This window comes from Coregonus clupeaformis, chromosome 1 (genome assembly GCF_020615455.1).
Source record: "Coregonus clupeaformis isolate EN_2021a chromosome 1, ASM2061545v1, whole genome shotgun sequence".
In the NCBI taxonomy this organism is placed as follows: Eukaryota; Metazoa; Chordata; class Actinopteri; order Salmoniformes; family Salmonidae; genus Coregonus; species Coregonus clupeaformis.
This window is the reverse complement of record NC_059192.1, coordinates 76,128,959-76,151,320: the sequence shown is the minus strand read 5'-3', so window position 1 is coordinate 76,151,320 and position 22,362 is coordinate 76,128,959. Positions and strand designations below refer to the sequence as shown.

The window sequence follows — 22,362 nt, the reverse complement described above, 5'->3', positions numbered from 1 at the left end:
ACCTGGCTGACGATCACGCACCCTTGGCTTGGTGCGTGAGCCGAACGGACCTCACCAGGCTGACGACTCGCCTCCTTGGCTTGGTGCGAGTAGCAGGAATGGGCTGGATCAGGCTGACGACTCGCACCCTTGGCTTGGTGCGAGTAGCAGGAACGCAGCTGGACCAGGCCGACGACGCACCCCGTAGGCTTGGTGCGTGGAGCAGGAACAGGCCGGGCTGGGCTGGCGACGCACACCGTAGGCTTAGTGCGTGGAGCAGGAACAGGCCGGGCAGGGCTGGCGACGCACACCGTAGGTTTGGTGCGTGGAGCAGGGACAGGCCGGGCCGGGCTGACGACGCACACCGTGGGACTTGGTGCGTGGAGCAGGAACAGGCCGGGCAGGGCTGTTGACGCACACCGTAGACTTGGTGCGTGGAGCAGGAACAGGCCGGGCAGGGCTGTCGACGCACACCGTAGACTTGGTGCGTGGAGCAGGAACAGGCCGGGCAGGGCTGACGACGCACACCGTAGACTTGGTGCGTGGAGCAGGAACAGGCCGGGCAGGGCTGTCGACGCACACCGTAGACTTGGTGCGTGGAGCAGGAACAGGCCGGGCAGGGCTGTCGACGCACACCGTAGACTTGGTGCGTGGAGCAGGAACAGGCCGGGCAGGGGCTGGCGACGCACACCGTAGGTTTGGTGCGTGGAGCAGGGACAGGCCGGGCCGGGCTGGACGACGCACCCCGTAGGCTTGGTGCGTGGAGCAGGAACAGGCCGGGCTGGGCTGGCGACGCACACCGTAGGTTTGGTGCGTGGAGCAGGAACAGGCCGGGCAGGGCTGGCGACGCACACCGTAGGTTTGGTGCGTGGAGCAGGGACAGGCCGGGCCGGGCTACGACGCACACCGTAGACTTGGTGCGTGGAGCAGGAACAGGCCGGGCAGGGCTGTCGACGCACACCGTAGACTTGGTGCGTGGAGCAGGAACAGGCCGGGCAGGGCTGTCGACGCACACCGTAGACTTGGTGCGTGGAGCAGGAACAGGCCGGGCTGGGCTGGCGACGCACACCGTAGGCTTAGTGCGTGGAGCAGGAACAGGCCGGGCAGGGCCTTCGATGCACACCGTAGACTTGGTGCGTGGAGCAGGAACAGGCCGGGCAGGGCTGTCAACGCACACCGTAGACTTGGTGCGTGGAGCAGGAACAGGCCAGGCTGGGCTGGCGACGCACACCGTAGGCTTAGTGCGTGGAGCAGGAACAGGCCGGGCAGGGCCTTCGACGCACACCGTAGACTTGGTGCGTGGAGCAGGAACAGGCCGGGCAGGGCTGGCGACGCACACCGTAGGTTTGATGCGTGGAGCAGGGACAGGCCGGGCTGGGCTGGCGACGCACACCGTAGGTTTGGTGCGTGGAGCAGGGACAGGCCGGACCGTACTGGGAACACACACCACTGGCTTTAAACGGGGATCAGGAACGGGCCGGACCGGACTGGCAATCCACCTCAGTCCCTCTCGCCGTGCCTCTACGACTTCCTTCCCTCCTCTCGCCAATGGCTCCCGTAACCCGGTGGCCTTCTCTCCTCTTCTCCTATTTCGCCCTGTGGCAGCCTCCTGCTGCCCAGTCGCCCCTGCCGTGTGCCCCCCCCCTAAAAAATTATTGGGGGTGCCTCTCGTCCGTCCGACGATGGCACTGCTGACGCCGCTGCTCCTCTCTCGCCAGGGCCTTGATCCTACCCCAAGGTCCCTTGCCCCCGAGCATGTCCTCCCAGGACCACACTTTGCCCACCTGGGCCATCGCCAGCCTCTCTATCTCCTTTCCTGGCGCTTCCTCCCATGACCAGGCTGCCTGCTCCTGGACACGCTGCTTGGTCCTTTTATGGTGGGTTTTTCTGTCATGATCGTCTAGTAGCGAAGTAGACCAAGGCGCAGCGTGTGAAAGAAACATGACTTTATTATATTAAAGTTTCAAAATACAAACAAAACACGACTCGTGAAGTCCACAGTGACAATGACTGTACAGGAACAAAAACCCACAACCCCAAGGTGAAAACAGACAGTATAAATATGGCTCCCAATCAGAGACAACGAGCCAACAGCTGACACTCGTTACCTCTGATTGGGAGTCACTCATTCAAACAAAGAAATACAACCCCATAGAACAACCCAACCAAACAGAACACCACGAAACGAACACACCCTGGCTCAACATACAAAGTCCCGGAGCCAGAGCGTGACAGCTCCTTAACAGCTTCTACCCCCAAGCCATAAGACTGCTGAACAATTAATCAAATGGCCACCCGGACTATTTACACTGCTGCTACTCGCTGTTTATTATCTATGCATAGTCACTTTACAAATGACCTCGACTAACCACATTGACTCGGTACAGGTACCCCCTGTATATAGCCTCGTTATTGTTATGTAATTTTCTTGTTACTTTTTTATTAGATTTTTTTACTTTAGTTTATTTAGTAAATATTTTCTTAACTCTATTTCTTGAACTGCATTGTTGGTTAAGGGCTTGTAAGTAAGCATTTCACGGTAATGTCTACACATGTTGTATTCGGCGCATGTGTCAAATAACATTTGATTTGATTTGAACAGGGTTGGACTTAAACTGCACCCTTGTCTCACCCCTCGCCCTTGTGCAAAAAACTCTGTTATTTTATTGTTCAGTTTAATGCTACATGTGTTGTTCAAGTAAATACATTTTATGATGTCATATACTTTACCCCCCTTAACACCGCTTTGGAGGGTTTTGTAATATAATCCATCATGCCATATGGAATCAAAAGCATTCTTAAAATCAACAAAACATGCAAATACTTTTCCTCTGCTTCTGATGAACATGCTGGTTTATTAGTGTGTGTATGTGGTCTGTTCTGTGTTTGGGTAGAAAGCTAATTAGTTTTTTTGCTGCGAGTGTTATGTTGTGTGAGGAAGGTCTGTATTCAGTCATTGAGAATACAGCAGAACAGTTTCCCCATGTTACTGATGACACATATTCCCATATATATATATTAGAGTCTAATTTGTCACCTTATTTTTATATATGGTGGTTATAAGCCCCTGGTTCTAAATGTCAGGGAAGCAGCCACTCTCCAAAACCAGGTTGAAAAGTTTTAAAAAGGCATCCTGCAGCTCAGGAGTTCTGTGTTTAAGCATTTCATTCCTGATGCTGTCAGGGCATTTAAAGTAAGGTCTTCTGATGGTGTTATTCCATAGAGACTTCCTTAGCGATCTTTCCAAATGTTGCCATTTTGAATGGTCATTCCGCTGTTTTCCATTTAGACCATTCCATTTCTCCCACAACTGGTTTCCATCAATGGAGTCTTCAGTCTCTTTCAGAGTGTTCTCAAAATGCTTCAGTTTCTTCCATCTTGGGTTTTGTTTGTCGTTTTGCCGAACGTCTCTCTTGTGTTTGGTGATGTTTTGTTATTTGATAAAGAACTACATTTTTTACTTATGAGGTTACATTCGGCGTCAAACCGTTTTGAGGTTTTGAATTAGAACCCTTTTTTTCTTTTGTGGCTGCTTTGTGATAGATCTCATTTAATTTGTTCACAGCCAAATGTATGTCAGGGAGGTTTGGGCTGAATGTACTTGAAAGGAAATCATTGATCCAGGTTGTAACTTCTGGGCAGTTCAATGCTGTGTTGAGGTGTGTTGCGCTGTCAGGGGCCCAAATACTCCAGCCACCCAAGTCATAGACTGTTCTCTCTGCTACCGCACGGCAAGCGGTCCCGGAGCGCCAAGTCTATGACCAAAAGGCTCCTTAACAGCTTCTACCCCCAAGCCATAAGACTGCTGAACAATTAATCAAATGGCCACCTGGACTATTTACAAAACTTCTGTCTTAACTGTTCTATTCAAGCATGGCTCTCCTCCTGGAAATGCCTTTCTCTCTCTCTCTATCTCTCTATCTCTCTCTCTCTCTCTCTCTCTCTCTCTGTCTCTCTCTCTCTGTCTCGCTCTCTCCTTCCCCTCTCTCTCTCTCTCTCTCTCTCTCCCTCAATTCCTCCATCAGCGTCTGGTCACATTCTTGTTGTTTACTCTGCCTCTCCACTTCAAGTAGGGATTTAGGGCAGTTCTGGATTCGTTTCACCGATGTTTTTCGGGCACACATTCTGCTACAGGTGAGGGAGGGAGTGACGTACTGTGGGCCTCCTGTTTTGAAGGCCAAGTCTTGGAAGTTGCAGGCATTGTTAGTGGAGACATGTCAGTTTTTAGTTAATCATCGACTAGAGGTTTTATAATGTTGAACTCTCCTTCAAACAGCTCTAGACTGGCCTCAGAGCCTTGGATCATCACTGTTCCATTATTATATACACCAAAAGTATGTGGACACCCCTTCAAACTAGTGGATTTGGCTATTTCAGCCACACCCGTTGCTGAAGGATGTATAGAATCGAGCACACAGCTATGCAATCTCCATAGACAAACATTGGCAGTAGAATGGCCTTACTGAGGAGCTTAGTGACTTTCAATGTGGCACCGTCATAGGATGCCACCTTTCCAACAAGTCAGTTCGTCAAATTTCTGCGCTGCTAGAGCTGCCCTGGTTAACTGTAAGTGCTATTATTGTGAAGTGGAAACTTCTAAGAGCAACAACGGCTCAGCCGCGAAGTGATAGGCCACACAAGCTCACAGAACGGGACCGCAGAGTGCTGAAGCGCGTACCGCGTAAACATCGTCTGTCCTCATTTGCAACACTCACTATCGAGATCCAAACTGCCTCTGGAAGCAACCTCAGCAAATGAACTGTTCATTGGGAGCTTCATGAAATGGGTTTCCATGGCCGAGCAGCTGCACACAAGCCTAAGATCACCATGTGCAATGCCAAGCGCCGGCTGGAGTGGTGTAAAGCTTGCCGCCATTGGTCTCTGGAGCAGTTGAAACGCGTTCTCTGGAGTGATGAATCCGGCTTCACCATCTGGCAGTCCGCCGGATTAATCTGGGTTTGGCGGATGCCAGGAAAACACTACCCGAATGCATAGTGCCAACTGTAAAGGAATAATGGTCTGGGGCTGTTTTTCATGGTTCGGGCTAGGCTCCTTAGTTCCAGTGAAGGGAAATCTTAACACTACAGCATACAATTACATTCTAGACGATTCTGTGGTTCCAACTTTGTGGCAACAGTTTGGGGAAGGCCCTTTCCTGTTTCAGCATGACAATGCCCCCGTGCACAAAGCGAGATTGGTGTGGAAGAACTTGACTGGCCTCGAGAATGCCCTGACCTTTGGGATGAATTGGAACGCCGACTGCGAGCAGGGTCTAATCGGCCAACATCCGTCCCCGCAGCAATGTTCCAACATCTAGTGGAAAGCATTCCCAGAAGAGTGGAGGCTGTTATAGCAGCAAAGGGGGGACCAACTCCATATTAATGCCCATGATTTTGGAATGAGATGTTCGACAAGCAGGTGTCCACATACTTTTGGCTGTGTAGTGTATATTAATATAATATTTTGGGGTTGTGTCCAAATACAATTGTCTCATGGTCTTGTTTCCAGACATGAATACGTTTGTTTGCCTTGCACAGTGCTGCATGCCAAGCATTTGGACGTTCATAAAGTCAGCTGTTAGGGTCGCTGGGAGCTCTTTTCAAACCTTTGCTTTATATTTTTTCCTCCCTGCTTTGCTGGCAATACTGTACCTTCTGCATATTGGATTGCAAGGTTGCTGAGCTTGGGGCTTATAAATGTATTCATCTTAGTTGATTACAGCTGGATACAGTAGATGTTACAGCTGGTTTGCACTTGGCTAGTTGTAGCTAGGCGTTTTGGAATGGAAAGAAATCCTATCTGAATAGTTTTCTCTTACTTGTGTAAGTTTAGGTACTTGTTTTCCTGTCCTTTGTCATTTTTTATTGTCCTTTTTGTTATTTGTTTGCTAGGTTTTTTAGCTACAGCAGATAGCTAGAAACTCTTTTCGAAACTACCTAGCAATGTGTAAACAACAATTAGCTTGTTAGCTATCCAGTTGAGTTATCAAGCTTGTTATAAATTCAGTTTAGTTATCATGATAAAAGTTATTTTCTGATGAATTCTCTTCTTCTGATTTTATATTCTTAGTCCTTCTTTACTTTATCTTTCACTCACTTGTTTTTCTCAAATGTACTCTTCCTCTAAATCATTTGGAATATGATATAATAATAGATATTAGGAACTCATCATTTTACCAGCTGCTCTTGGATCTCGCTCTCTCTCTCTCTCTCTCTCTCTCTCTCTCTCTCTCTCTCTCTGTCTGTCTGTCTGTCTGTCTGTCTGTCTGTCTGTCTGTCTGTCTGTCTGTCTGTCTGTCTGTCTGTCTGTCTGTCTCGATTTCTCTCTCTCTCTCTATCTCTCGTTGGAGTGCATGCTGGGAGTGAGTCGTGAAGCAGGAGTGATTTGTGAGAGCGACTGGAATTATTTTCACTCTATTGGGTTTTGGTGTGTGTGTGTATATATATACATACAGTGGGGAGAAAAAGTATTTGATACACTGCCGATTTTGCAGGTTTTCCTACTTACAAAGCATGTAGAGGTCTGTCATTTTTATCATAGGTGCACTTCAACTGTGAGAGACGGAATCTAAAACAAAAATCCAGAAAATCACATTGTATGATTTTTAAGTAATTAATTTGCATTTTATTGTATGACATAGTGTATGAGTTAATTAGGGGAAAGGGAAGTGACATACATTTTCTACAAGAAACACATAGTAATTTGGAAAATGAAGTTATGTGGCAACAGGAGTGGGTGGTGACAGTGGTGTGTAGTCATAAAAACTCAAAAAGTGGGGGTGTGGCCATCTTGTTCTCAAAAGAATTTTTGCCTTTGTCATATGAGTTTTTAAGAGGTAGTTGAGGGGAGGTTATTAAAAGTTAGAGCAAGGTATGAAAACATCACTATGTGTCTGATAAATGTATATGCCCCAGTGGTGGCAGTTGAGAGGGTATGTTTTTTAGAGACATTATCAAATACCATTGAGAAATGTAATAATGAAGATGATTTATTTATTGCTGGGGATTTTAACTGCACAGTCAGTGATTTGGCGGAGTCAACATGAAGGCACGAGACAGGACACCTGGGCGCATGTGAGAGAGAACACCATCTCTATGGCCAGGTTAGATAGGTTTTATTATTTTGAGCATCAATCTCAGGTCTGTAAATCAAGTGTGATAACCCCAGTGGGATTTTCTGATCATTGTTTAATAACAGAGCTGGTGTTCATTAATGATGTAAAACCCAAAAGCGCATACTGGCATTTTAATATAACTTTATTGAGTGATGCTCACTTCAGGAAATGTTTTAGTTTTTTCTGGGAGAGGTGGAGGTCTCAAAAGGTCAGTTTGGTATCCCTTCAACAGTGGTGGGATATAGGGAAAATCCAGATTCAACAATTCTGCAATCAATACACGAGGAATGTCACCAAGGATATCACCAGATCAATGAAAGCCCTAGAGACTGAAATAGTGGAACTCATGTCGTTGGTTAAGACCACAGGAGATCGAGGCCATACTCAGGCCCTCAAGAGGAAAAAAGCTGCATTGGCAGACCTGCTGGGTATCAGAGCACAGGGGGCATTGGTGAGAAGTAAGTTTCAGGGAATCTCTGAAATGGATGCCTCATCCAAATTTTTCTTTGGTTTAGAGAAAAAGAATGGACAAAGAAGAATTATTAATTGTCTCAAATCAGCTGTTGGACAGGAGCTCACTAGCCCTAGTGAAATTAGAAAGAGGGCAGTAGAGTTCTATGCTGAGCTCTACAAGTGTGAGTACAAAGAGGATAAAACAGTGACACAGCAGTTCCTTGATGGGCTCCCACAGGTGGCTGCAGAAGCTCAGGTTGAGCTAGAGCAACCATTGTCTTTGCAGGTGCTATACACTGCAATAAAAGGCATGGAAAATGGAAGGGCACCAGGCATTGATGGGCTTCCCGTTGACTTTTGTAAGTCTTTTTGGGATATGTTGGGAGAGTATTGGCTAGCAGTAGTTCATGATAGTTTAACCGGAGGGTTACTACCAATAAGCTGCAGAAGGGCTGTCCTCACCCTACTGCCCAAAAAGGGTGACCCTAAGGAGGTGAAGAACTGGAGGCCGGTGGCTTTATTGTGCACTGATTATAAGATCCTGTCAAAGGCTTTGTCCAACAGGCTGAGGGAGGTGATGGGGCAAATCATACATACGGACCAGTCCTACTGTGTTCCTGGCAGGCAGATAGGGGATAACATTTCTCTGATTCGTGATTTTTTGGACGTCTCTAGGGCTATTGGGTTGGATGCTGGTCTAATTTCAATTGATCAGGAAAAGGCATTTGACCGAGTTGAACATCAATACTTATGGCACACTTTTGAGGCGTTTGGGTTCAGCTCTGGTTTTATTGCCATGATAAAGGTGATATATGGTGACATTGAAAGTTAACGGTGGTTTGAGTGCTCCTTTTAAAGTGTGTAGAGGTATTAGGAAGGGATGTTCTTTGTCGGGAATGTTATATGCCATTGCTATAGAGCCACTACTAAATAGCATTAGAAGTCGCATTGAAGGGGTGTACCTTTCAGAGGATATTCCTCCTATTCGTCTCTCAGCCTATGCTGATGATGTAGTTGTTTTAGTGAAAAATCACGCGGAGGTGGATAGTTTGAGTCTAATGGTTGATCGTTTTAGGGGAATATCCTCTGCAAAGGTAAATTGGGAAAAAAGTTGTGCTTTACAGATTGGAGAATGGTCTGGAGGGATCATGGCTTTTCCAGGGGGGCTGGAATGGTGTAAGTAAGGTTTTAAGTGTTCTGGAGTGTAACTAGGAGATGAGGGGACAATGGAAAAAATGTGGATTGGGGTGGTTGAAATGACAGAAGGGAGGATGAGGAGATGGCGTTGGTTGTTATCTCATATGTCATACAAGGGGTGCACTATTATAGTTAACAATGTGATTGCCTCTGCACTGTGGCATCGGTTGTCAGTTTTAGAGCCACCATCTGGCCTTCTGGCTAAGATACAGGCGATTATTGTGGATTTATTTTGGGATAAATATCATTGGGTTCCACAAAGTGTTTTGTATTTGTCAAAAGAGGAGGGGGGACAAGGTCTTGTACATCTTGCTAGTAGGGCTGCTGCTTTCAGTTTATTCAAAGGTTGCTTTATGGACTGGAAAATGTGGTTTGGAGAGGGGTGGCAGGTCTAGTATTACAGCAGGTTGGGGGATTAGGTTTAAAGAAGGCTTTAATTTTGGTTGATAGTAGCCAGATTTCTAGGGAGGGAGTACCTCCGTTTTACAGAGGCCTTCTTAGGGTGTGGAGCATAATGAAGGTGTCCAGACGAACTTCAGCAGAGTCAGTGCATTGGCTGTTGGAGGAACCTCTGGTGTATGGGGCAAGACTGGATTGTACAACTGCAGCTGTTCCACATTTCTCCAAGATTCTGGTGAAGGACAAAATCATCACCTTAAAACAGTTAATGGCCATGGCTGGGCCCGCCTTAATGGATGGAAGACGGGTGGCTGAACATTTGGGGGTGAGGTCGGAAAGGATTGTCGGACAACTGCTGGGAAGCTGCAGGAAGGCTCTGTCAGCAGAAGAGTGGGGTATGCTGAATAGTCACAAGAAGAAGGTACAAGATGAAAACGTCTCATTTCCAAGACTAGAGATTACACCCAATATCCCAGAGTCAGAAAGAAAGGCATTATTACTGGATTTGAGAGGGTTAGAAGAGGTGGGTTTGGATGAGGTGAATGGGAAATACTTTTATATAGGGGGTGTGTCAAGGTGTTGAATAAAGATACATTTAAAAATAGAAAAGACACTCCATGGAGGGTAAAATTGGGCATTGATGACAAGGTAAAGCCAGCATGGAGAGCACTGTACAAGCCACCGTTACAAAAGGTTACTGGGGATATGCAATGGAGGGTTTTGCATGGCATCATTGCAGTTAATGCTTTTGTATCTGTTATTAACTCAGATGTTGGAGATGGATGTCCTTTTTGTAATATAAGAGAAACAATCACAAAGTGTGAGAGGATAAAACCTCTCTTGGAAATGCTTTGTTTAAAGCTGTAGGGGAGATTTTCAATAACACTGTTTTTATTTTGGGGTTTCAATATAGTAAGCAACAGAAAATGATAGGTCTCCTGAGTGGCGCAGTGGTCTAAGGCGCCGCATTGCAGTGCTAACTGTGCCACTAGAGATCCTGGTTCAAATCCAGGCTCTGTCGCAGCCGGCCGCGACCGGGAGACTCATGGGCGGCGCACAATTGGCCCAGCGTCGTCCAGGGTAGGGGAGGGAATGGCCGGCAGGGATGTATTTCAGTTGATAGAGCATGGCGTTTGCAACGCCAGGGTTGTGGGTTCGATTCCCACGGGAGGCCAGTATAAAAAATATAAAATATGTATTCACTAACTGTAAGTTGCTCTGGATAAGAGTGTCTGCTAAATGACTAAAATGTAAAATAAAATGTCAACTGTTACATTTTTATTTTGGGACAAGCTAAGATGTCAATTTTTCTGAGTAGGAAACATAAGATAGAAACAGGATATGGGCAGGATGTAAGATGTGTTTTTAAAGGATTAGTGAAAGCGAGAATAAAAGTGGAGTTTGAGTTCTTCTCGGCTGTAAAAGATCTCCCATTGTTTGAGGAGAAGTGGGACTACGAAGGAGCGGTTTGTTTTGTGGAGGAGGGGAAACTATTCTTTGTTGATGAAATGAGTTGAATGTATATGTTTTTTAGTATTTGTATTTAATGTATTTTTATTTTTATTTTTGTTTTCATTTTTATTTAGGAATGACATTTGTTGTTTCATTTCTGAAAAGGCAGTGTGCGATTATTTATGTTAACACTTGAGTATAAAATAAAGGTTTTATAAAAACTCAATCTCTCTCTCTCTCTCTCTCTCTCTGTGTGTCTCTCTCTGTCTCTCTCTCTCTGTCTCTCTCTCTCTCTCTGTCTCTCTCTCTCTCTCTCTCTGTCTTTTTCTCTCTCTCTCTCTGTGTGTGTGTCTCTCTCTGTCTCTCTTTCTCTCTGTGTGTGTCTCTCTCGGTCTCTCTCTCTCTCTCTCTCTCTCTCTCTCTCTCTCTCTCTCTCTCGGTCTCTCTCTCGCTCTCTTTGTAGAGGTTCAGCCACAGGCTGCTGTAATAGATAATGCTAATGTCTCCACACACACACACACTCGGAACGGAGCTGGAGGAGGACACAAATCATCTAATGGCACTGAAGTAATCTTGGGCGACGTCTGTATGATTGATATCACAGAGACTCTGAATTAAAGGGAACAGATGAGACCAAATAGAAAGCGTTGCACTATGCATTTACTCTCTCTTTATCATCTCTCTCTGTCTGAGTGTGTGTGTGAGAGCATGCGTGTTTTATTGGCAGTGTTAGAGCATATGCTGCCACATGATGTCTCTATTGAAAGATGTCCTAGAGGAGGGTGTATAGTCTGGAGAATGGTTCATTAGAAGATAGTACCTTAATAAATGCGCTCGTTAGCTCTGTTATTCTGCTGCTGGCTGCTTAATCATGTCTTGAATGTTTACCATTGATCATATGCTCTTGTTACTTTGAGTACTTGAAAGCCTTTACTCTACTGTTCTTATGGAAATGATTAAGCTGTACTTATCTATAATAATATTTATTTTTAACTGATAGATTTGACTGTAAATCGCACTGGACAAGAATGTCTGCTAAATGACAAATGTAGATATAAATGTACATTTGTATGTTTTTTAAACAACGTGGAACTTTATTTGACTGACATTCCTGCCTTTTTATCTCCTCTTTAGGCCTTTCAAAAAAGACTACAACTATTAGTGAAGTTAGAGAAGATACGTTTTCTTCTCTATCAGGTGTTTATCTGTCATTATAACTTCTCTCTTCCTGTTCCAGGTGTTGCAGCACATCCTGAACCCTGCGTTCCTGTACTGCTTTGAGAAGGGGGAGAGGGAGCAGCTCCTTCGACCGCCCAACCCTGAGGGAGACAACTCTGAGAGCATCACCAAGGTAAATAAAAAAAACACATTCATAGATGACCTACCCTTCGTCTACACCCCGTCCTTCTCTCCTCTTTTCACGCCTTTCTCATCATCATTTGTTACATCTATCTCTACGTATTTCTCTTTTTATTCTGATCCACTTCTCCTCTCATCCCCCTCTCCTCTAATCACCTTCCCGCTCTCCTCTCACCCCTCTCTCCTCTCATCTCCCTCTAATCTTCTCTCACCCCTCTCTCCTCTCATCCCCCTCTCTCCTCTCATCCCCCTCTCTCCTCTCTCCTCTAACCCACCTCTCTCTTCTCATCTCTCTCTCCTCTCACCCCTCTCTCCTCTCATCCTCCTATCCTCTCATCCCCCTCTCATCTCATCCCTCTCTCATCTCATCCCCCTCTCTCCTCTCATCCCCCTCTCTCCTCTAACCCACCTCTCTCTTCTCATCCCTCTCTCCTCTCACCCCTCTCTCCTCTCATCCTCCTATCCTCTCATCCCCCTCTCATCTCATCCCTCTCTCATCCCTCTCTCCTCTCACCCCTCTCTCATCTCATCCCTCTCTCCTCTCACCCCTCTCTCCTCTCACCCCTCTCTCTTATCATCCCCCTCTCCTTTCCTCTCATCCCCCTCTCCTCTCATCCCCCTCTCCTTTCCTCTCATCCCTCTCTCCTCTCATCCCTCTCTCTTCTCATCCTCCTCTCCTCTCACCCATCTCTCCTCTCATCCCTCTCTCCTCTCCTCTCATCCCTCTCTCCTCTCATCCCTCTCTCCTCTCCTCTCATCCCTCTCTCCTCTCATTCCCCTCTCTCCTCTCATCCCTCTCTCCTCTCCTCTCATCCCTCTCTCCTCTCATCCCTCTCTCCTCTCATCCCCCTCTCTCCTCTCATCCCTCTCTCCTCTCCTCTCATCCCTCTCTCCTCTCATTCCTCTCTCTCCTCTCACCCCTCTCTCTTCTCATCGTCCTCTCATCCCACTCTCATCTCATCCCTCTCTCATCTCATCCCCCCCTCCTCTCATCCATCTCTCCTCTCATCCCCATCTCTCCTCTCATCCCTCTCTCCTCTCCTCTCATCCCTCTCTCCTCTCATCCCCCTCTCTTCTCCTCTCATCCCTCTCTCCCCTCATTCCTCTCTCCTCTCATCCTCCTCTCCTCTCATCCCTCTCTCCTCTCATCCCCCTCTAATCTTCTCTCATCCCTCTCTCTTCTCATCCTCCTCTCCTCTCATCCCTCTCTCCTCTCATCCCTCTCTCCTCTCACCCTCTCTCCTCTCATCCCTCTCTCCTCTCCTCTCATCCCCCTCTCTTCTCCTCTCATCCCTCTCTCCCCTCATTCCTCTCTCCTCTAATCCTCCTCTCCTCTCATCCCTCTCTCCTCTCATCCCCCTCTAATCTTCTCTCATCCCTCTCTCTTCTCATCCTCCTCTCCTCTCATCCCTCTCTCCTCTCCTCTCATCCCTCTCTCCTCTCATTCCCCTCTCTCCTCTCATCCCTCTCTCCTCTCATTCCCCTCTCTCCTCTCATCCCTCTCTCCTCTCATCCCACTCTCCTCTCACCCCACTCTCCTCTCATCCCCTCTTCTCTCATTCCTCTCTCCTCTCATCCATCTCTCCTCTCATCCCCCTCTCCTCTCCTCTCATCCCTCTCTCCTCTCACCCTCTCTCCTCTCAGCCCTCTCTCATCTCATCCCTCTCTCCTCTCATCCCCCTCTCCTCTCCTCTCATTCCTCTCTCCTCTCATCCCCCTCTCCTCTCATCCCTCTCTCCTCTCACCCCTCTCTCTTCTCATCGTCCTCTCATCCCACTCTCATCTCATCCCTCTCTCATCTCATCCCCCCCTCCTCTCATCCATCTCTCCTCTCATCCCCATCTCTCCTCTCATCCCTCTCTCCTCTCCTCTCATCCCTCTCTCCTCTCATCCCCCTCTCTTCTCCTCTCATCCCTCTCTCCCCTCATTCCTCTCTCCTCTCATCCTCCTCTCCTCTCATCCCTCTCTCCTCTCATCCCCCTCTAATCTTCTCTCATCCCTCTCTCTTCTCATCCTCCTCTCCTCTCATCCCTCTCTCCTCTCATCCCTCTCTCCTCTCACCCTCTCTCCTCTCATCCCTCTCTCCTCTCCTCTCATCCCTCTCTCCTCTCATCCCCCTCTCTTCTCCTCTCATCCCTCTCTCCCCTCATTCCTCTCTCCTCTCATCCTCCTCTCCTCTCATCCCTCTCTCCTCTCATCCTCCTCTCCTCTCATCCCTCTCTCCTCTCATCCCCCTCTAATCTTCTCTCATCCCTCTCTCTTCTCATCCTCCTCTCCTCTCACCCCTCTCTCCTCTCATCCCACATCTCTCCTCTCATCCCTCTCTCCTCTCCTCTCATCCCTCTATCCTCTCATTCCCCTCTCTCCTCTCATCCCTCTCTCCTCTCATCCCTCTCTCCTCTCATCCCTCTCTCCTCTCCTCTCATCCCTCTCTCCTCTCATTCCCCTCTCTCCTCTCATCCCTCTCTCCTCTCCTCTCATCCCTCTATCCTCTCATTCCCCTCTCTCCTCTCATCCCTCTCTCCTCTCATTCCCCTATCTCCTCTCATCCCTCTCTCCTCTCACCCATCTCTCCTCTCATCCCACTCTCCTCTCACCCCACTCTCCTCTCATCCCCTCTTCTCTCATTCCTCTCTCCTCTCATCCATCTCTCCTCTCATCCCCCTCTCCTCTCCTCTCATCCCTCTCTCCTCTCACCCCCTCTCTCCTCTCACCCCGCTCTCATCTCATCCCTCTCTCCTCTCATCCCCCTCTCCTCTCCTCTCATTCCTCTCTCCTCCCATCCCCCTCTCCTCTCATCCCTCTCTCCTCTCACCCCTCTCTCTTCTCATTGTCCTCTCATCCCACTCTCATCTCATCCCTCTCTCCTCTCATCCCACTCTCCTCTCACCCCACTCTCCTCTCATCCCATCTTCTCTCATTCCTCTCTCCTCTCATCCATCTCTCCTCTCATCCCCCTCTCCTCTCCTCTCATCCCTCTCTCCTCTCACCCCTCTCTCCTCTCACCCCTCTCTCATCTCATCCCTCTCTCCTCTCATCCCCCTCTCCTCTCCTCTCATTCCTCTCTCCTCTCATCCCCCTCTCCTCTCATCCCTCTCTCCTCTCACCCCTCTCTCTTCTCATTGTCCTCTCATCCCTCTCTCCTCTCATCCCTCTCTCCTCTCACCCATCTCTCCTCTCATCCCTCTCTCCTCTCCTCTCATCCCTCTCTCCTCTCATCCCTCTCTCCTCTCCTCTCATCCCTCTCTCCTCTCATTTCCCCTCTCTCCTCTCATCCCTCTCTCCTCTCCTCTCATCCCTCTATCCTCTCATTCCCCTCTCTCCTCTCATCCCTCTCTCCTCTCATCCCTCTCTCCTCTCATTCCCCTCTCCTCTCATCCCTCTCTCCTCTCATCCCTCTCTCCTCTCATCCCTCTCTCCTCTCACCCCATCTCTCCTCTCATCCCACTCTCCTCTCACCCCACTCTCCTCTCATCCCTCTCTCCTCTCATCCCTCTGTCCTCTCCTCTCATCCCTCTCTCCTCTCATTCCCCTCTCTCCTCTCATCCCTCTCTCCTCTCATCCCTCTCTCCTCTCCTCTCATCCCTCTCTCCTCTCATTTCCCTCTCTCCTCTCATCCCTCTCTCCTCTCATCCCTCTCTCCTCTCATTCCCCTCTCTCCTCTCATCCCTCTCTCCTCTCATCCCTCTCTCCTCTCATCCCACTCTCCTCTCACCCCACTCTCCTCTCATCCCTCTCTCCTCTCATCCCCCTCTCTTCTCCTCTCATCCCTCTCTCCCCTCATTCCTCTCTCCTCTCATCCTCCTCTCCTCTCATCCCTCTCTCCTCTCATCCCCCTCTAATCTTCTCTCATCCCTCTCTCTTCTCATCCTCCTCTCCTCTCATCCCTCTCTCCTCTCATCCCTCTCTCCTCTCACCCTCTCTCCTCTCATCCCTCTCTCCTCTCCTCTCATCCCTCTCTCCTCTCACCCCCCTCTCTTCTCCTCTCATCCCTCTCTCCCCTCATTCCTCTCTCCTCTAATCCTCCTCTCCTCTCACCCCTCTCTCCTCTCATCCCCCTCTAATCTTCTCTCATCCCTCTCTCTTCTCATCCTCCTCTCCTCTCACCCCTCTCTCCTTTCATCCCCCTCTAATCTTCTCTCATCCCTCTCTCTTCTCATCCTCCTCTCCTCTCATCCCTCTCTCCTCTCATCCCCCTCTCCTTTCCTCTCATCCCTCTCTCTTCTCATCCTCCTCTCCTCTCACCCATCTCTCCTCTCATCCCTCTCTACTCTCCTCTCATCCCTCTCTCCTCTCATCCCTCTCTCCTCTCATCCCTCTCTCCTCTCCTCTCATCCCTCTCTCCTCTCATTCCCCTCTCTCCTCTCATCCCTCTCGCCTCTCATCCCTCTCTCCTCTCCTCTCATCCCTCTCTCCTCTCATTCCCCTCTTTCCTCTCATCCCTCTCTCCTCTCATCCCTCTCTCCTCTCACCCCCACTCTCCTCTCATCCCTCTCTCCTCTCATCCCTCTCTCCTCTCACCCATCTCTCCTCTCATCCCTCTCTCCTCTCCTCTCATCCCTCTCTCCTCTCATCCCTCTCTCCTCTCCTCTCATCCCTCTCTCCTCTCATTCCCCTCTCTCCTCTCATCCCTCTCTCCTCTCCTCTCATCCCTCTATCCTCTCATTCCCCTCTCTCCTCTCATCCCTCTCTCCTCTCATCCCTCTCTCCTCTCATTCCCCCTCTCCTCTCATCCCTCTCTCCTCTCATCCCTCTCTCCTCTCATCCCTCTCTCCTCTCACCCATCTCTCCTCTCATCCCACTCTCCTCTCACCCCACTCTCCTCTCATCCCCTCTTCTCTCATTCCTCTCTCCTCTCATCCATCTCTCCTCTCATCCCCCTCTCCTCTCCTCTCATCCCTCTCTCCTCTCACCCCTCTCTCCTCTCACCCCTCTCTCATCTCATCCCTCTCTCCTCTCATCCCCCTCTCCTCTCCTCTCATTCCTCTCTCCTCTCATCCCCGTCTCCTCTCCTCTCATTCCTCTCTCCTCTCACCCCTCTCTCTTCTCATTGTCCTCTCATCCCACTCTCATCTCATCCCTCTCTCCTCTCATCCCACTCTCCTCTCACCCCACTCTCCTCTCATCCCATCTTCTCTCATTCCTCTCTCCTCTCATCCATCTCTCCTCTCATCCCCCTCTCCTCTCCTCTCACCCCTCTCTCCTCTCACCCCTCTCTCATCTCATCCCTCTCTCCTCTCATCCCCCTCTCCTCTCCTCTCATTCCTCTCTCCTCTCATCCCCCTCTCCTCTCATCCCTCTCTCCTCTCACCCCTTTCTCTTCTCATCGTCCTCTCATCCCACTCTCATCTCATCCCTCTCTCATCTCATCCCCCTCTCCTCTCACCCATCTCTCCTCTCATCCCCATCTCTCCTCTCATCCCTCTCTCCTCTCCTCTCATCCCTCTCTCCTCTCATCCCCCTCTCTTCTCCTCTCATCCCTCTCTCCCCTCATTCCTCTCTCCTCTCCTCTCATCCTCCTCTCCTCTCATCCCTCTCTCCTCTCATCCCCCTCTAATCTTCTCTCATCCCTCTCTCTTCTCATCCTCCTCTCCTCTCATCCCTCTCTCCTCTCATCCCCCTTTCTTCTCACCCCTCTCTACTCTCATCCTCATCTCCTCTCCTCTTACCCCTCTCTCCTCTCGTCCCTCTCTCCTCTCATCACTCTTTCCATCCATCAGAGCAGTGCGTAATGTCCTGGCCTGCCTGGCAGTACTGTCACAGTGGCAACAGTAAAGGTCACTGTGTTTGTCTCTAACTAACAGCATACATGCGTCATCTGGTTTTAAACTAATTTCCTGTCTTCTCCTTTAATGCATTTTTAACAGTCTTTGTGGAAAGAGATACTACCAAAAAAAACTGTCCCGCCCAAAAAACTCTGATTTGCATTTATTTATTGAATTATATCAGTTGCTTGTTATTTAGTTTAAAGACATATAGAATGTTCATCAGAATATGTTGATGAGGTATTGACTCTCTGGCCTCACCTTGTTCTTCTCTCTGTGGAAAGAATTCCCTGTTGAAGGACCAGAAATATAATCCATCCATCCTCTCGTCTCTCTGCTACAGGTCCTGGATCCAGAAAAGCAAGTAGACGTGCTACATTCCCTCAGTATCTACCTGCTCCAATTCTCTACTCTCCTGGTGGAGCACCACATCCACGACAACAACAAGTCCCGGAATAGCAAGCTGCGGCGCCTCATGACCTTCGCCATGCCGTGCCTGCTGCCCAAGGCCTGAGTCGACCCTGCCTGCAAGTACAGCAGCCACCTTCTACTGGCACACATCATCGCCAAGTTCGCCATCCACAAGAAACTTGTACTGCAGGTGACTTGCCTATTTTTATACAGTCTGCATTCTCTGTGAAGCTTAGCTTGTCATTAATATATTGTGGCAGGTTGGTGTCATTAATATATTGTTGCAGATTGTTTGTCATTAATATATTGTGGCAGGTTGTTTGTCATTAATATATTGTGTCAGGTTGGTGTCATTAATATATTGTGGCAGGTTGTTTGTCATTAATATATTGTGGCAGGTTGTTTGTCATTAATATATTGTGGCAGGTTGTTTGTCATTAATATATTGTGGCAGGTTGGTGTCATTAATATATTGTTGCAGGTTGTTTGTCATTAATATATTGTGGCAGGTTGTTTGTCATTAATATATTGTGGCAGGTTGTTTGTCATTAATATATTGTGGCAGGTTGTTTGTCATTAATATATCGTGGCAGGTTGTTTGTCATTAATATATTGTGTCAGGTTGGTGTCATTAATATATTGTTGCAGGTTGTTTGTCATTAATATATTGTTGCAGATTGTTTGTCATTAATATATTGTTGCAGGTTGTTTGTCATTAATATATTGTGTCAGGTTGGTGTCATTAATATATTGTGGCAGGTTGTTTGTCATTAATATATTGTGGCAGGTTGTTTGTCATTAATATATTGTTGCAGGTTGTTTGTCATTAATATATTGTGGCAGGTTGTTTGTCATTAATATATTGTTGCAGGTTGTTTGTCATTAATATATTGTGGCAGGTTGTTTGTCATTAATATATTGTGGCAGGTTGTTTGTCATTAATATATTGTGGCAGGTTGTTTGTCATTAACATATTGTGGCAGGTTGTTTGTCATTAATATATTGTGGCAGGTTGTTGTCATTAATATATTAGTTAATATATTGTGGCAGGTTGTTTGTCATTAATATATTGTGGCAGGTTGTTTGTCATTCATATATTGTGGCAGGTTGTTTGTCATTAATATATTGTGGCAGGTTGGTGTCATTAATATATTGTGGCAGGTTGTTTGCCATTAATATATTGTGGCAGGTTGTTTGTCATTAATATATTGTTGCAGGTTGTTTGTCATTAATATATTGTTGCAGGTTGGTGTCATTAATATATTGTGGCAGGTTGTTGTCATTAATATATTGTGGCAGGTTGTTTGTCATTAATATATTGTGGCAGGTTGTTGTCATTAATATATTGTGGCAGGTTGTTTGTCATTAATATATTGTTGCAGGTTGTTTGTCATTAATATATTGTTGCAGGTTGTTTGTCATTAATATATTGTGGCAGGTTGTTTGTCATTAATATATTGTGGCAGGTTGTTGTCATTAATATATTGTGGCAGGTTGTTTGTCATTAATATATTGTGGCAGGTTGTTTGTCATTAATATATTGTTGCAGGTTGTTTGTCATTAATATATTGTGGCAGGTTGTTTGTCATTAATATATTGTGGCAGGTTGTTTGTCATTAATATATTGTGGCAGGTTGTTTGTCATTAATATATCGTTGCAGGTTGTTTGTCATTAATATATTGTGGCAGGTTGTTTGTCATTAATATATTGTGGCAGGTTGTTTGTCATTAATATATTGTGGCAGGTTGTTTGTCATTAATATATTGTTGCAGGTTGTTTGTCATTAATATATTGTGGCAGGTTGTTTGTCATTAATATATTGTGGCAGGTTGTTTGTCATTAATATATCGTGGCAGGTTGTTTGTCATTAATATATTGTTGCAGGTTGTTTGTCATTAATATATTGTGGCAGGTTGTTTGTCATTAATATATTGTGGCAGGTTGTTTGTCATTAATATATTGTGGCAGGTTGTTTGTCATTAATATATTGTTGCAGGATGTTTGTCATTAATATATTGTGTATTATTATACTTTTTTTAGGGGGTAGATCAGCTTTAATATTGCAGATAGATTATAACTTCCATCAATGTAATTGTCTGCATCACTTCCAGTCACCCATATATTTTTATTCGCAAATATATATATATATATATATACAGTTGAAGTTGGAAGTTTACATACACCTAAGCCAAATACATTTAAACTCAGTTTTTCACAATTCCTGACATTTAATCCTAGTAAAAATTCCCTGTCTTAGTTCAGTTAGGATCACCACTTTATTTTAACCCTCCCGTTGTCCTAGGGTCAAAATGACCCGCCACTGTGTTGAACCAACTTTATTTAATTTTTATATTTTTTGGATCATTTGTGAGAAGGAGGCAGTGATACTTTCTTTAAAGTCTCACTGCCTCCTTCTCACAAATGATCCCAAAAATATACAAATTAAATAAAGTTGGTTCAACACAGTTGCGGGTCATTTTGACCCTAGGACAACGGGAGGGTTAAGAATGTCAAATGTCAGAATAATAGTAGAGAGAATGATTTATTTCAGCTTTTATTTCTTTCATCACATTCCCAGTGGGTCAGAAGTTTACATACACTCAATTAGTATTTGGTAGCATTGCCTTTAAATTGTTAAACTTGGGTCAAACATTTCGGGTAGCCTTCCACAAGCTTCCCACAATAAGTTGGGTGAATTGTGGCCCATTCCTCCTGACAAAGCTGGTGTAACTGAGTCAGGTTTGTAGTCCTCCTTGCTCGCACACGCTTTTTCAGTTCTGCCCACAAATGTTCTATAGGATTAATGTCAGGGCTTTGTGATGGCCACTCCAATACCTTGACTTTGTTGTCCTTAAGCCTTTTTGCCACAACTTTGGAAGTATGCTGGGGTCATTGTCCATTTGGAAGACCCATTTGCAACCAAGCTTTAACTTCCTGACTGATGTCTTGAGATGTTGCGTCAATATATCCACATAATTTTCCTTCCTCATGATACCATCTATTTTGTGAAGTGCACCAGTCCCTCCTGCAGCAAAGCACCCCCACAGCATGATGCTGCCACCCCCGTGCTTCACGGTTGGGATGGTGTTCTTTGGCTTGCAAGCCTTCCCCTTTTTCCTCCAAACATAATGATGGTCTTTATGGCCAAACAGTTCTATTTTTGTTTCATCAGACCAGAGGACATTTCTCAAAAAAGTACGATCTTTGTCCCCATGTGCAGTTGCAAACCGTAGTCTGGCTTTTTTATGGCGGTTTTGGAGCAGTGGCTTCTTCCTTGCTGAGCGGCCTTTCAGGTTATGTTGATGTAGGACTCGTTTTACTGTGGATATAGATACAAGGTCCTTTGCTGTTGTTCTGGGACTGATTTGCACTTTTCGCACCAAAGTACGTTCATCTCTAAGAGACAGAACTCGTCTCCTTCCTGAGCGGTATGATGGCTGCATGGTCCCATGGTGTTTATACTTGCGTACTATTGTTTATACTGATGAATGTGGTACCTTCAGGCGTTTGGAAATTGCTCCCAAGGATGAACCAGACTTGTGGAGGTCTACAATTCTTTTTCTGAGGTCTTCGCTGATTTCTTTTGATTTTCCACTGATGTCGAGCAAAGAGGCACTGAGTTTGAAGGTACAGTGGGGAAAAAAAGTATTTAGTCAGCCACCAATTGTGCAAGTTCTCCCACTTAAAAAGATAAGAGGCCTGTAATTTTCATCATAGGTACCCATCAACTATGAGAAAAATAAATCCAGAAAATCACATTGTAGGATTTTTTATGAATTTATTTGCATATTATGGTGGAAAATAAGTATTTGGTCAATAACAAAAGTTTCTCAATACTTTGTTATATACCCTTTGTTGGCAATGACACAGGTCAAACATTTTCTGTAAGTCTTCACAAGGTTTTCACACACTGTTGCTGGTATTTTGGCCCATTCCTCCATGCAGATCTCCTCTAGAGCAGTGATGTTTTGGGGCTGTCGCTGGGCAACACACTTTCAACTCCCTCCAAAGATTTTCTATGGGGTTGAGATCTGGAGACTGGCTAGGCCCCTCCAGGACCTTGAAATGCTTCTTACGAAGCCACTCCTAAGTTGCCCGGGCGGTGTGTTTGGGATCATTGTCATGCTGAAAGACCCAGCCACGTTTCATCTTCAATGCCCTTGCTGATGGAAGGAGGTTTTCACTCAAAATCTCACGATACATGGCCCCATTCATTCTTTCCTTTACACGGA

General features: G+C 46.7%; 1 pseudogene; it reads left to right on the top strand.

Moving 5' to 3' along the window:
• Window positions 1–22,362, top strand: part of LOC121569544 — a 246,071-nt pseudogene that overhangs the window by 57,786 nt on the left and 165,923 nt on the right.